Source organism: Sarcophilus harrisii, chromosome 5 (assembly GCF_902635505.1).
Source record: "Sarcophilus harrisii chromosome 5, mSarHar1.11, whole genome shotgun sequence".
Taxonomy (NCBI): Eukaryota; Metazoa; Chordata; class Mammalia; order Dasyuromorphia; family Dasyuridae; genus Sarcophilus; species Sarcophilus harrisii.
Genome location: NC_045430.1, coordinates 55,247,350 through 55,262,607, shown reverse-complemented (window position 1 = coordinate 55,262,607; position 15,258 = coordinate 55,247,350).

Genomic DNA, 15,258 nt, shown 5'->3' with positions numbered 1-15,258 from the left:
AACCCACCAGCCTACTACAATTTGATAGCTCCACCAGTGCTGAATCCATCCTTTGGGGGAAGGGAAAATTACCCAGAGCACTATACCCCAGAGCGAAATCGGTTTACATCTTCCCTGTGTGCAGAGGAAGTTAACCCCTGCTAGGGAGACCCACCCTAAAGGGTTTAAAACATGAATAAAAAGATGAAAAGAAGATCCACATTTATGCAGAAAAGAGAACAAAACCTGAAGAACCCAAACAGCAAAAATGCATCAGACTGTCCCCTTTTAATGATGCTCCTCATAGAAGAGAACCTTGTCCCTAAAAGAGAGAGAAATTAATGGGGAAAGGAAAGAGAAGCCTTACAAGAGAGCAACAACTTCCAAAAAGAATTGAAAAGTAAAAAAATCTCAGGAAAGTAAGAATTGTGAATTGAAAAATAAAGAATTCACTAGAAAGTAGGATCTGTAATTGAAAAGAAAAAAGAACATAAGAAAGTAGGATCTGTGAATTGAAAAAGAAAAACACTAAAAAAAAAAAATTAGTGAATGGAAAAAATTCCAGACCAAAAAAACATTTAAAAACCAATTCAATACAGAAAGAAGAAAAAAGCTAATGAAGAAAAATAATTTTAAAAAAAAATAGAAACTAATGATTCATTAGACAGAAAATCAAGCAAAACCAAAAATTGACAAACTGAAAAAAATGAATTATCTACTTGCAAAACGGAGACTTGGAAAATAGATCTAAAATAACAGATTATTGGACTTTCTGAAAACATGATGAAAAAAGAGCCTAGATATATTTACAAGAAATACAAAGAGAACGCCAGATGAAAGAATAGAAGGTTTAGGCATTAAAGAAATCGAACACCCCTGAAAGAACCCAAAAAAAAAACCCCAAGGAATATTGTGGCAAAATTTCAGAACTATCAGATTAGGGAAAAATTTTTACAACAGTAAAAAAAAACATTTAAATGAGGTGCCAAATAAGGATCACCCAAGATCGGCGCCCCATTAAAGAAAGAAGGGGCCTGAATATGATATCTAAAGGCCAAGAACTTGGGATGCAGCCAAGAATAAACTACCCAGTGTTGGCATTTTCTTCCAGGAAGAAGATGGAATTTAATGAAACAAAATGAATTCCATTTGTTTCTGAAGAAAACCAAACTAAACAAAAATTTATTAACTAGAACTAAGAGATGCAGAAAAGGTAAAATAACTCTTGAGAATTGTATTTCGGTTAATACAAAAAGAATACATGTATAATTTGATTGTATGAATAACATAAAAAGGGAAGTGATATGGAAAGGGATGGCAGAATAAGGTGGGGAGGGATAAAAAGAGGGAAAACCCATCCCACAAAAGAGGCAAAGGAAACTTATCAATTAGGGAATTTAGAGAGGGCGGGAACAGGGAATCTTACCCCATCAGAGTTCCAAAGAAAAATAATTGACATTTGTTTTAGAGAAAATTTTCCCCTCCCCATTAAAAACGGGGAGAGGAAAAGGAAAGAAAAGAGGAAAAGGAAGGAAGGAAAAGACCGGGGGAGGAGGGATTATGAAGAGGGTAACACGGAAAAAGGGTATAAAAAAGGGGAAAGGGGTTTGGGGAGGCAAGAAAAAAAGCAAATAAGTTTAGGATGGTAGGAAACAAGATTTAGTAATTCAACGAAAAATGTGAATGGGATGAATTCTCCATAAAGAGGAGGCAGATAAGACTGGATCAAAAGTCAGAACCCTACAAATGTTGTTTAAAGAAACACAAAAGCAGGGAGATACAAAGATAAAAAGGGGTGGGAGCAAACCATTATGCTTCAGGTGAAGCGAGGGGCCCCTATCTCAGATCACAAAAAGTAAAAAATTGATCTAATTAAAAGAGATAAGGAAGGAAACCATCCTGCAAAGGGAAACAAACGGCAAATAATATTAAAATATATGACCAAGTGGTATGGATCCAAATTTAAAAGGTTAAAAGTTAAGAAGAAATAAAAAAAACTGTAATAGTAGGAGATCCCAACTTTGACCTGAATTAGACAACCAAACCAAAACAAATAAGAAAGAAATTAAAGAAGTAAATAGAATATTAGAAAAAATTAGGATGTTGGATCTTAGAGAAAATTGAATGAGATAAAATAATATACTTTTTCCTCAGCAGTTCATGGAACCTATTCAAAATTGTCCATATTTAGGACATAAAGACCCTAAATTAAAAATGCAAGAAAGCAGAAATAGTAAATGCTTTCTTTCAGATCATGATGAAATAAAACTACATTCAACAAAAAAATTAGGGGAAAAGACCAAAAAGTAATTGAAACAAACAATCTCATCTTAAAGAATGATTGGTGAAGAGCAAATTATAGATAAAATTAATTTTCATTAAGATAATGACAATGATGAGACATCATAACAAATTTGGGGATGCAGCCAAAGGGTAATAAGGGGAATTTTATATCCTTAGAGGCTTACTTGAATATAAAAGAGAAAGAAAAGATTAATGAATTGGGCTAACTAAAAAAAAACTAAAAAAGACCAAATTAAACCCCAATCAAATACTAAATTGGAAATTTAAAATTAAAAAGGAGAAATTAAAAATAAAAGTAAAAACATTGAACTAATTAATAAACCAAGAGTTTTCATGAAAAAGCCAAAAAATAGATGTTTGATAAACTATAAAAAGGAGGGAGGAAAAAAATGAGTAGTCTTAAAAATGAAAAGGAGAGCCACCAATGAAGAGGAAAATTAGAGAAATAATAGATTATTTTGTAACTTTAGCCAATAAATTTGATAACCTAAGGAAATGGATGACTACCCAAAAAATATAGACTTCCCAGATTAGCAGAGGAAATAAAGTTTGAATAGTCCCATTTCAGATAAAGAAAAGAACAGGAATTAAACCCCTAAGAAAAACTGGACCAGATGGATTTACATGGAATTTTACCAAACATTTAAAGAAAATTGGCCCCAATGCTATATAAATTATTTGAGAAAATAGGAATGAAGGAGTCCTACCAAATTCCTTTATGAACAGACATGGTACTGAATAAACCAGGTAGGTGAAAACAGAAAAGAAAATTATGACCAATTCCCAAAATATTGATTAAAATCTTAAATAAGATAAGCAAAAAGACTACAGAAAATCATCTCCGTAAACCTGATCAGGTAGGATTTATACCAGGAATGGGGTTTTCAATAAGGAAAAATCAATAAACGCCAAATTAAAATAACCATAGATCATCTCAATAGATGGAAAAGCATTTGATAAAATCCAACATCCATTCCTATTAAAAACACTTGAGAGAAGAATAAATGGACCTTCCTTAAAATAATCAGCAATCTATTTAAAAACCATCAGTAAGCATCATATGTAATGGAGAAACCAACCATTCAATAAGATCTGAGTGAAAAAGGTTCCACTATCACCGTTACTATTTAATTTGAATTAGAAACGCATAACAATAAGAGCTGAAAAGAGATTAAAGAAAAGAATAGGCAAGAGGAAACCAAATTATACTCTTTGCGATGAATGATGGTAATTTAGAGAACCCAGAACTCAAAAATTAAGAAATACCCACAACTTTAAAAGTTGTTGGTTATAAAAAAACCCACAAAGTCATCAGACTTAATATCACTAAAAAACCAACAGCAGAGTTAAAAGAGAAATTCCATTTAAAGTAACTATGATAAAAAAATATTTAGGAATCATTCAAGGGAAAATCAGAAATTTTAGAGCAAAATTACAGACCACTTTTCACACAAATTAAGTCTATCCAACAATTGAAAATATTAAATGCCTTGAAGGGAAAATAAATAAAGATGACAATATTACCTAAACTAATCTATTTATTTAGCGCTATACCAATCAACCCAAAAAACTATTTTAATGACCTAAAAAATAAAACAAATTATGGAAAAAAAAGGTCAAGAATTTCAAGGGAATTAATGAAAAATCAAATTAAGGTGGCTTATGTACCAGATCTAAAAATTAATTATAGAGCAGAGTTACCAAAACTATTTGGATTTAAGGAATAGATTAGTTGATCGGAATGATTAGGTTCAAGGGATAAACAGTCAACAAAATAGCAACTTAGTCTTTGATAAACCCAAAGATCCCAGCTTTGGGTAAGAACTTACTGTTTGATAAAATTGCTGGAAATTTGGAAACTAATTCAGAAACTAGATTGATCCATACTTTAACGCCGACACCAAGATAATAAAATGGGTTCAGACCGGCATAAAGAATGAAATTATTAATAAATTAAGGAACAAGGATAGTTTCTTAGACCTTTGGAAGGGGAAGGTCTATGACAAAGAGAACTAGAGATCAACTGATCACAAAATAGAAAATTTTTGATTTACCAAACTGAAAAGTTTTGTTCAAACAAACTAATAACAAGATTAGAAGGGAAGTAAATGGGAAAATATTTTCAGTCAAAGGTTCTGATAGCCTATTTCCAAAATATATAGAGAATTAATTAATTTATAAAAATCAAGCCATTTCCAATTGAAAATGGTCAAAAAGAACAGAACCAGATGAAGAAATAAACCTTTAGTCATATGAAAAGATGCCCAAGTCATTATTAATCAAGAAATGCAAATTAAGACAACCTAAGATACCACTTCACCGGATTGGTAAGATGACAGGAAAAATAATGATTATTGTTGAGGGGATGCGGAAAACAGACATTGATGCATTGTTTGGAGGGAACAACCAACCATTTTGGAGAGTAGTTTGAACTATGCTCAAAAGTTATCAAACGTATACCCTTTGATCCCAAAGTGTTACTTACGGGATTATATCCCAAAGAGATTATAAAGAAGGAAAGGGACCTTTGTGCACGAATGTTTGTGGACTTTTGTAGGGAAAACTGAAAACAATGGAGTCCACGTTGAGAATGGTGAATAAATTGTGGTATATGAATTAGGAATAATGTTGTGTAAGAAATGACCAAAGAATAATTTGAAAGGCCTGAGAGACTTAAAACCGATGCTGAGGAAATGAGAGGACCAGGAGATCATTATACTTCAACAAAATACTATATGATGACCAGTTCTGATGGACCAGGCCATCCTCAGCAACGAGATCAACCAAATCATTTCTCATGGAGCAGTAATGAACTGAACTAGCTATGCCCAGAAAAAGAACTCTGGGAGATGACTAAAAACCATTTCATTGAATTCCCAATCCCTATATTTATGCACACCTGTATTTTTTATTTCCTTCACAAGCTAATTGTACAATATTTCAGAGTCTGATTCTTTTTGTACCGCAAAATAACGTTTTGGTCATGTATACTTATTGTGTACTAATTTATATTTTAATATATTTAACATCTAATGGTCATCCTGCCATCTAGGGGAGGGGGTGGGGGCGGGTAAGAGGTGAAAAATTGGAACAAGAGGTTTGGCAATTGTTAATGCTGTAAAGTTACCCATGTATATATCTTGTAAATAAAAGTCTATTAAATAAAAAAAAAATAAATAAAAAACTCTTCACTGGCAAAAAAATAAAAAAATAAAAAAATAAAGATGTCACTGGGTACTGCCAAAGTATGACAACAATGAAAAGGCCAACATCTCACCCATTTGAACGATTTTATTGATCATGGATTCAGTATATAAGTTGTCTGCCTAATTTCAGAATATCAGGATAGTCGGGTTCAGAGAAGCTCATGACAAATTTGGTCAGAAACTAATGATTTTTCAGTCACAACCATTCTTGAAAACTATCAAGATGGAGAAGATTTGCATTATACTAATGATCTGCTGCAATAAATAATTTTAGTTTGTTGTTTTTCTTTGTGATAATGGAGTGTTTGAGAAAATGGAGGTTATTTGGGGGTAATAATCTAACTATGTAAATGACATAATCATGAGTGTAAAGGAAAAGAAAAAGGAGATGATGATGATGATTTTCAACTGTAGGAAGTATTGTATTCAAACTAATCCTCTAGTAGTTTAGATTTAATATTACTAGTGTATAACAATCATAAGTCCTTCAACAGTTAACCAACAATAACCAAAAAAAAAGATTTATTTAGCCACAGCAAGGAAAGAATACACATCAAAAATAAGTTTGTTAAAATTCTTATGTACCTGGACCAAAAAATATTTTCCTATCCCCACTTTGGTAGTTCTCTTATAAGTAATTCAATTTCCTTTTCTGAAATTTTAGTATCCAGTACGTATTCTTACTAAAAAGTTATCAAAATTTATTATGAATCGTTTGATTCCATGAAAACTTAGAAATTCAAATAAAAATGGATTTCCTATTATCTATTATTATTTCCTTTCCTATTGTCTAATCATCTTGTCTCATCCATTTGGATTTTTAATCTTACACAAAAACTTTTTGACATTAGACTGCTCTCTCAGTAATTCCATGTGAAGTTGTTCCTAGAGCATATCCCATAAGTAACCTCTTGGAAAGTGGGTGAAGAATGGCTACTGTTAATATTAGAATCATTCAGAGTATCAAACTATTCTGTGATGAAAAAAAAAACAGCCAAATATTAAATATATGTAAATGTCTATAAATATTACCACAAGTTTTTTTTTAACTTCATTTCAATCTAAAAATATGTATAAGGTATTTCATGAAAAAAACACTTTGGCACAAGTCTTTTTCTTTTTCTTCTTAATCTATGCTATACTGAAATAGATAGAAAACATATTTTACCAAAGAAAAGGAATAATCCTAAATGAGCAATACACTGAAACAGAATGTGTGTGTTCTTCAGAAATATGAGAGACTGGAGTGGTGAAAAGAGAACTGAATTTAAACATTCTGAAGAAATGAGTTTGAATATTGGTTCTATTCTTCCTTATTTAAATTTAACTTTGGAATTAATTAATCAGTAGGGGTCAATATTAGACTCACTTTTAAAATGAGAGGAATAAATGGACTTTTCCTTAAAAAAATCAATAGCATCTATTTAAAACCATCAGCAAGTACCATATGTAATGGGGATAAACTGTAACCATTTTAAGGAATTCCAAAAAAAATGTAAATGATTATGGCTACAAAGGTTCCAAAGGGTAAATTAATTGAAAATTGTAAGGAGAATTGGCCCAAATTGTTGGTAGGGTGGCCCCCAGAGGAAGCCTTTAGGCCCCAAGTTATTGACAAAGTTAAAATGGCTATCTTTGGCAATCTGGACCATCATGAACAAATCCCTTACATTTTAGTTTGGTCCGATGGATTCCCTAGGAGGACCCTTGCAGTTCAGTCCAAAGGACTGACTAAGAATGGGAAAGGATCAAAAAGCAGGGAAGTGACAATACTAGAGGCTGAGGGCTTGAGGGAAGGAACCCAAGGAACTGCACCATTTATATCCAGTTCTTCTGCCAGATTGGGAAGATGAGGTGAACGGACGCTCACCTCCACATTCCCATCCTCTAACCATCCTGTCATGGAACCTCTGGTTACAAGCTTCCTCCATACCCGTGGGGGAACACAATAATCAATGGTCCATAATAGTTGACTTTGTGAGTCAATCGGCCCCTGATATCAGGAAGAAACTCCAGAAATTGGATGGATTTGGGACAAAGAACCTGTCTGAACTGGAGGAAGTAGCCCAGAAGGTATACAATAAGCAAGATGAACCACAGGGTACTAAAACAAAAATATGGTTCAAACAATAGTGGCCACCCTGTTGGAAGTGGGGGAAGTAGGGAGGAAGAACACAAGGGGTCGACTCTTTCCTGGGAAGGGTAGAAGGTAGATGGGATGCTTGCCTCTGGGCACAGACCAGTGTGCCTATTGTAAGAAGCAGGGACATTGGGAGAATGAATGCCCTGAGCAGAGTAATGGAGGACAAGTTCTTGCAGTCCAGGCTGAATAGGGAGGCCCCAGCTCTGACACACTGCCACTGGATCTCCAGGAGCAGAGGGTCATACTGAAAGTGGGGGTCACCTCTTTCAGGGGCAGGTGCAACTAGGCAGGGGCACCTATGTCTGATTTTACAGAAACCTTTGGCCCCTTATCAGAAAAATCGGTCATGATCCAAGGAGTCACCAGTAGGACAAAGAAGGCCCTGTATACCACATCTCGCACAGTGGACCTGGGGAAGTGAACTGTTACTCACTCTTTTGTTGTAATACCAGACTATCCCTACCCCTCTCTTTTACTCAGTGATTTCTTACATAAACTCCAGGCCACTATTACTTTTGGAGATGAGTCACCATCCGTTGATTTGAACCTCCTTCAGCTTTTAGTTTTGTGCCTTCTTTCAGAGGAATTTCATCTCATGCACCCCCAGGAGGAGCTACCACAGATTGAATCTTCTGAGACCCTACTATCCAGACATATGGGCCAAAAATTCCTCATACGGGCTTGCAGCCCATCACCCACCTGTAGTTGTACAACTGTGGTCTGATGTCATGCCAGTAAGGGTCAAACAGTATACCATTTCTCTGTCAATCACTTATAAGAATGAAACCACACACAGAACAGCTCCACCTGTGTCAAAGTTCTTGGAATATTCCCTTACTATCAGTACAGAATCCTGGGTCTGGGGACTTCCGTCCAGTCCAGGATCTGCAGGAGGTAAACAAGAGGATAGAGACTATTTACCCTATAGCGCCCAATTCTTACATGCTCCTCTCCTCCTTGGATCCAGCTAGACAATAATATACAATTCTGGACCTCAAGGATGCCTTCTTCTCTATTCCCCTAGCACCAATCAGTCAACCAATTTTTGTTTTCACATGGGAGGATCCAGTGGAACACATAACCCAACAGATAACTTGGACTTTACCCCAAGGGTTCAAGAATACTCCCACCTTATTTGGAGAGGCACTAGCTCAGGACTTGCAGGAATATAAGGCCTCGAATGCCGCAGTGACCTTGTTGCAGGATGTGGATGATCTGCTCCTGGCCACTCACACCTATGAAGAGTGCAAAGACAATAATACCCTTGCATTGCTACTGCTCCTCCACTCCTACAGTTACCTCCTACAAAAGGAGGTAACCTATCTTGGGTTTTGACTCAAGAATGGACTACATCATCTTTCAACCAGAAGAGTTGCAGGCATCCTGACAACTCCCACACCAAAAAGCGCCAGCTGTGAGAATTCTTGGCTGTGGCCAGTTATTGTCACCTGTGCATCTTAGGTTTCACTGAAATCACCCACCCCTTATATTCCGCCTTAGCTGGAACTTTGTCATGGGAACAGGACCAAGAATAAGCTTTCAAAACTCTTTAATCAAACTTTAACCTGTGAGTTGGATCTTGAATGCTCATCTCACACATTATCAAACTCTACGCTTAGATGCTACCAGGATTACTTTCATATCCCCCACATCCTTAAACCCAGCTACCTTGCTAGCCCTTCAGTCCATCATTGTATGACCATTCTAGAATCTTTGCATACTTCCTGCCCAGAGCTGGGTGATGTGCTGCTTCCCCAGCCTGGCCTAGTTCTCTTTACAGACAGCAGTATGGTGGCCAATGGACAGCGCTGTGCAGGGGTAACCATGGTATCACAGATGGGAACCATCTGGGATGAGATCTTACCCCCTGTAACCTCAGCAGAAAAGGTAGAACTCATTGCCCTCATAAAGGTCCTTACCCTTGCAGAGGGAAAAAGGGTTAACATTTACACCAATAGCTGCTATGCTTTTGCTACTGTACACAAATATGGGTATATTTATCAACAACAGAGCTCTTCATTGCTGGGGGAATGGAAATATGGAATAAAGAGCAAATACACAATCACTTCTGGATGCAGTCTGGCTTCCTAAGGAGGTTGCAGTAATACATGTCACAGCACACCAAAATGGGGAAGACCCGATTATTCAAGAAAACATGGCCACTGACAAAGCCTCCAGAGAAGCTGCACTATTAGAATCAATCTGTTGCTTGCTAGGGATTGAAAAGAAGGGAGAAAGTTTTCCATCCCCCAAACCTGAATATCGCCCTGAGGACACCAAAAGAACTGAAGACATCAATGGATGGAGGCAAATCAATGATGGGAAAGTTGTCCTACCTAAAGCATCACTCTTTAAGTCCTTACAGACCCTGAAAAAGGTCCAGGAGGTGACCTGGGCAACATATCATGCCATCACACAATCATTCCAAGCCACTACTCCAGTTACAGATCTTGAACCTGGAGACTGGGTGCTGACTCACAAATTTCCCCAGAAGTCTTCTTTGGAGCCTCATTTGACCAGTACATAGCAAATAATCTTATCATTGCTCTCTGTGATTAAGGTGGCTGGACAAAAGGCTTGGATCCACCAATCTCATGCCAAATACACTTCTTCCCCCAGCACCCTTTCCTCAGACTGATCATGCACCCCTCCCCCTCCTTTTCTTCTTGCTTCTCCTGTCCCAGGCTTCAGCACATTTCCTGGGCACCCCAACCACTATTTACCTTGTGGCTATATTTCTTTGCTAGTGTGTGATGGGAGAAGTAGTTGCCTCTATAACATCAGTTGGACAACCTCAACTAACCTTGGATTTAGACCAAATTTTTGGACCCACTTGGAATTATCCCTGGGTCATAAAGCTTGGTTGTGGGCCTGGTGGATGCTCATCTCCCCAATCTTAAGGGTGTGGGATATTGCAAATGGAAATTGGTTTGGGGGTATCTCTGTCTTGCACATGGGCTCCCCATGTCAAGGAGAGTGGCAGTATCACTGTGATAGTTGAGGATGTGAAACAATAGCTGATTGGGTCTCAAAAGGCAATCAGGATCCATTCCTGGAGTTCAGATAGCTCGAACCACCCCTGATGTTGTATTGCCCTTGGTAAATGCAATCCAGTCCAGATCACCTTGAAGGATTGGACAAGCTCACAGTGAGAGACTGAAAGGACATGGGGCATAAGGTTTTATGTTTCAGGAAAACACCTGGGGTTGCTTTCCATCATCCAGAGGAAATCCCTGCCCAGACATAAGACACCTTTTGGTCCGAACATAATTTTAAACGCTTTATCCCCACCCATACCTCCTCAACTCTCCCACCGTCCACCAAACAAGTCAGTGGTACTAGAGAAACAGCCCCAACCTGATGACCCAACCACCTATCCAATCTTACATCAATAAATCCTATGTTGGACATTTTTGATTCCCCCTCCCCTCCCCGCCCGAGCTGCCAACTAAAACTTTCCTTTCTGCCCTAGATGAGGTATATCACATGTTAAACCAAAAAAATCCTACCTTAGCAGCCAGTTGTTGGCTATGCCTCAACCCTGCTCCCCCTTATTTTGTAGGAATAGGATTAAACACCTCCTGGGTCACTGATAAACATTCTGTTTGGAACTATTCCCTTTCAGATGAACACCTTCCTCAGGAATGTAGCTGACATGGGCCACAACTTACTTTAGGAAATCTAGATGGGGTAGGGATTCCTGAAATCTATGTCCTATGGCTTGTCAGCATCTCCTTATAGCAAACACTGTCCAACCTTAGTTGAAATCCCATCTGAAGCTGGGTATGACATCTTTTCATATTCTAGCACCTATAGGCTCCTGATGACCTGTGTTCCCTAAGTAGGGAACACTCTCCTGAATTATGCATTCTAGTTTATGTCTTACCCCAAGTTTATCTGTCTTCTGAGGGGGTAGCTAAGGAACATTTCACACCTTTGTCTCAGGTGAGAAGGACAGCCCCTGTCCTAGTTCTATTATTGGTCAGTCTGGGGATCTGGGCATGACCGGATCCATTGCCATAGGGATGGCTGCTTTCATTCATGGCAATAATCAACTCCTTGCTTTAGGAGCTCAGGTAGGCCAAGATATCAGGGAGTTTGAAAATTTCATTTTTGGAAATTTCCTTAAACTCTCTGGCTGAAGTTGTCCTGCAAAATCACAGAGGTCTGGACCTCCTACACCTAAAGCAGGGAGGTCTCTGCACGGCCCTGGGAGAGACATGTTGTTTCTATGCCAATAACTCTGATATTATTTGGGAATCTCTACCTATTGTCTAGAAACACATGGAAAATAGGGAGACTGCTAAGTATCAGTCCATGCCTTGGTATCAATTGCTTTTTAATTGATCCCCTGGCTCACTTCTCTCATAACTTCCCTATTGGGCCCCATATTTTTGTCCCTTCTTGCATTACTCATTGTCCCCTGCACAATCAATTGCCTCACCACTTATATCTGCAGACATATACAGGCCATGAAGCTTTTTGTTGCCCATTCCACTTATAGCCCTTGGCTTCAGATGAATCCACTCTGTAAGGGATCATACAAGAAAAGGGGGAGTAGTCTGAAGCTGAGACACCCCCTTTTATAGTTTGGAAACCAACTTCTTTGTTCTCTTCAGCTCACCTGTTTTCTGATGAGTATGAGACTAGCAGATACGAGAGACATTTTCTGTTTCCCTTTCTTGAGCATAGTGCATAACCACATTTTCCTTATGTATGTACTATATTGTTACTTGTAATCAATACCTGTCAAATCACTCATTTGTGGTTGTTACATACTGCTAACCTTTGCCACCTGGCATAATGTGAGCCCTTTGTAATCAACCCTAATTTGAAACATACTTGTGTTTTTTGCCTTTACATACTCAGCTCTTAGGTAGGGTCCAGGCTGAACTTTCTGAGTTGCATCTTGTGGTTCAGTCGCCAGCCAGCCAATAAACGCTCTTAAGCATAATTTGGTTTGTCTGTGTAGTCAATTTATCACACTGATCCATTTCACTAGCATCTAAGAATACTAAAAGGGGAACACCTGAGGCATATGGTTATTTTGTTGTTATTATTATTATTGTTGGTGAGACATTCAGCCATGCCCCATCCTACGTGATTCCACGAACAAAGTCCATGAGGTTTTCTTGGCAAAGATGCAGAAATGGTTTGCCATTTCCTTCTCTATATCCTCATTTTACAGATGAGACTCTAAGATGAATAAGATAAAATTATTTTCCCAAAGTCACACAGGTAAGAAGCATATAAGACTGGATTTGAGCTCAGGTCTTCTCTGACTCCAAATCTAGACTTTATGTACTGTATCACCTAGTGCCCCGTATAATTATACAACATAACAATTTAACTAAATCTTAAGTTGGGATCCATCTTCTGATGCTTCTATTGGTATGAGTCAGAGTACCCCATATATTTGGTGAATGAAAGCCCTATTAATGGGGTATTCTAATTAACTAACAACTCTTAGAACTTTTAGAATTCTTAAGCATCTTAAGAAACATAGACATCATATGTGGATTATCTATATTATGAATGGTCATTTAAGATAAAAGGGATCCCATTAATTGAAGAATGGCTGAATAAATTATGGTATATGGATGTTGTGGAGTATTATTGTTGTATAAGAAATGATCAGCAGGATGATTTCAGAGAGGCCTGGAGAGATTTAACATGAACTGATGTTAAGTGAAATGAGGGGAAACAGGATATCGTTGTAAATAGAAACAAGACTACACAGTGATCAATTCTGATGGATGTGGCTCTTTTCAACAATGAGATGATTCAGACTAGTTCCAATGATCTTGTGATGAAGAAAGCCATCTACACCCAGACAGAGGACTGTGGGAACTGAGTGTGGATCATAACATAGCATTTTCACTCTTTGTTGTTGTTGGTTTGCATTGTATTTTCTTTCTCATTTTTTTTCTTTTTTTGATTTGATTTTTCTTGTGCAGCAAGATAGTTGTATAAATATGTATACGTATATTGGATTTAACATATATTTTTACTATTTTCAACACATATTAGATTACTTGTAATCCAATCTAGGGGAGGGGATAGGGGGAAGGGAGAAATTGGAATACAAGATTTTGCAAGGGTTAATGTTGAAAAAATTATCCATATATATGTTTTGAAAATTGAAAAAAAATTTAATTAAAAAAACAATTAACAAAATCCCTTCCTCAAAACCATTATGCAGTTACCATGTGATCTTTCTTCCTTTTCATCATCAACTTTATGGAAAAAATTGATCTCCATTTCTTATTGCTACTATGCCAACCACTCACGGCTTCCCATTTTAAATATCGCTGTGATGACTGAGGTCGGAAAACAGCCTTTTGAATCAAATCAGAAGATACATTTAATTCCTAATATGACACATGGAATGAGAAAGTGAGAATCACGATTTCTTTCCTGGAAACTGTTTTGGTTGTTCTGTCATTATATTACATATGTAGTTGTAAGTTTGGTTCCCTTTTTTCTGTAAAATTTTATCCAAAACTCTTACTGAAAGGATATGATATCTATATTTATTTGTAGCTTTTTATTTACAAGACATATGCATGAGTAATTTTTCAACATTGACCCTTGAAAATCTTCTCTTCCAACTTTTCCCTTCCTTCTAACCCCACCCCCTACCCTAGATGGCAGGTAAACCAATACATATTAAATATGTTAAAGTATATGTTAAATGCAATATATGGATACATATTTATATTGTTGCTGCACAAAGAAAAATGGATTCAGAAATAAGGTAAAAATAACCTAAGAAGGAAAACAAAAATACAAGCAGACAAAAACAGAAGGAGTGGAAATGCTATGTTGTGGTCAACACTCATTTCCCATAGGTTTTCCTTTGGTGAGCTGGTTCTCTTCATTATAGAACAATTGGAATTGATTTGGTTCATCTCATTATTGAAGAGAGCTACATCCATCAGAATCGATCATCATGTAGTATTGTTGTTGAATTGTATAATGATCTCCTGGTCCTGCATATTTCACTCAGTGTCAGTTCATGTAAGTCTCTCCAGGCCTTTCTGAAATACTGCTGGTCATTTCTTACATTACAATAATATTCCATAACATTCATATACCACAACTTATTCAGTCATTCTCCAATTGATGGAAATTCATTCAATTTCCAGTTTCTTGCCACTATAAAAAGGGCTGCCACAAACATTTTTGCACATATGGGTCCCTGTCCCTTCTTTAAGATCTCTTTTGGATATAAGCCCGGTAGAAACACTGCTGGATCAAAGGGTATACACAGTTTGATAACTTTTTGAGCATAGTTCCAAATTTCTCTCCAGAATGGTAGTATGCATTCACAATTCCACCAATAATGCATAAGTGTAATGTTCTCCTCTTTAAAATATGTTATCTGGGAGCAGGTTTCTTGGGGGGCTTCTGGAGGCAGCCTTTGTTTCAGTTCAGTTCAATAATCACCTCAAATGTAGCCAGCTGTTAAAGTCCAGTTCCTTTATTTTCTCTTTCCTTCATGTGGAGTTTGGCTAGTTTTCTGGAAGCCTTCCAGATCTTGGTTTCAGTGTTCTCCACAGGACAACCTGCCACCTCTTCTCTGTCTTCCTTCATTCTGCCCAACTGATTCCTGGCTTCTCAGTC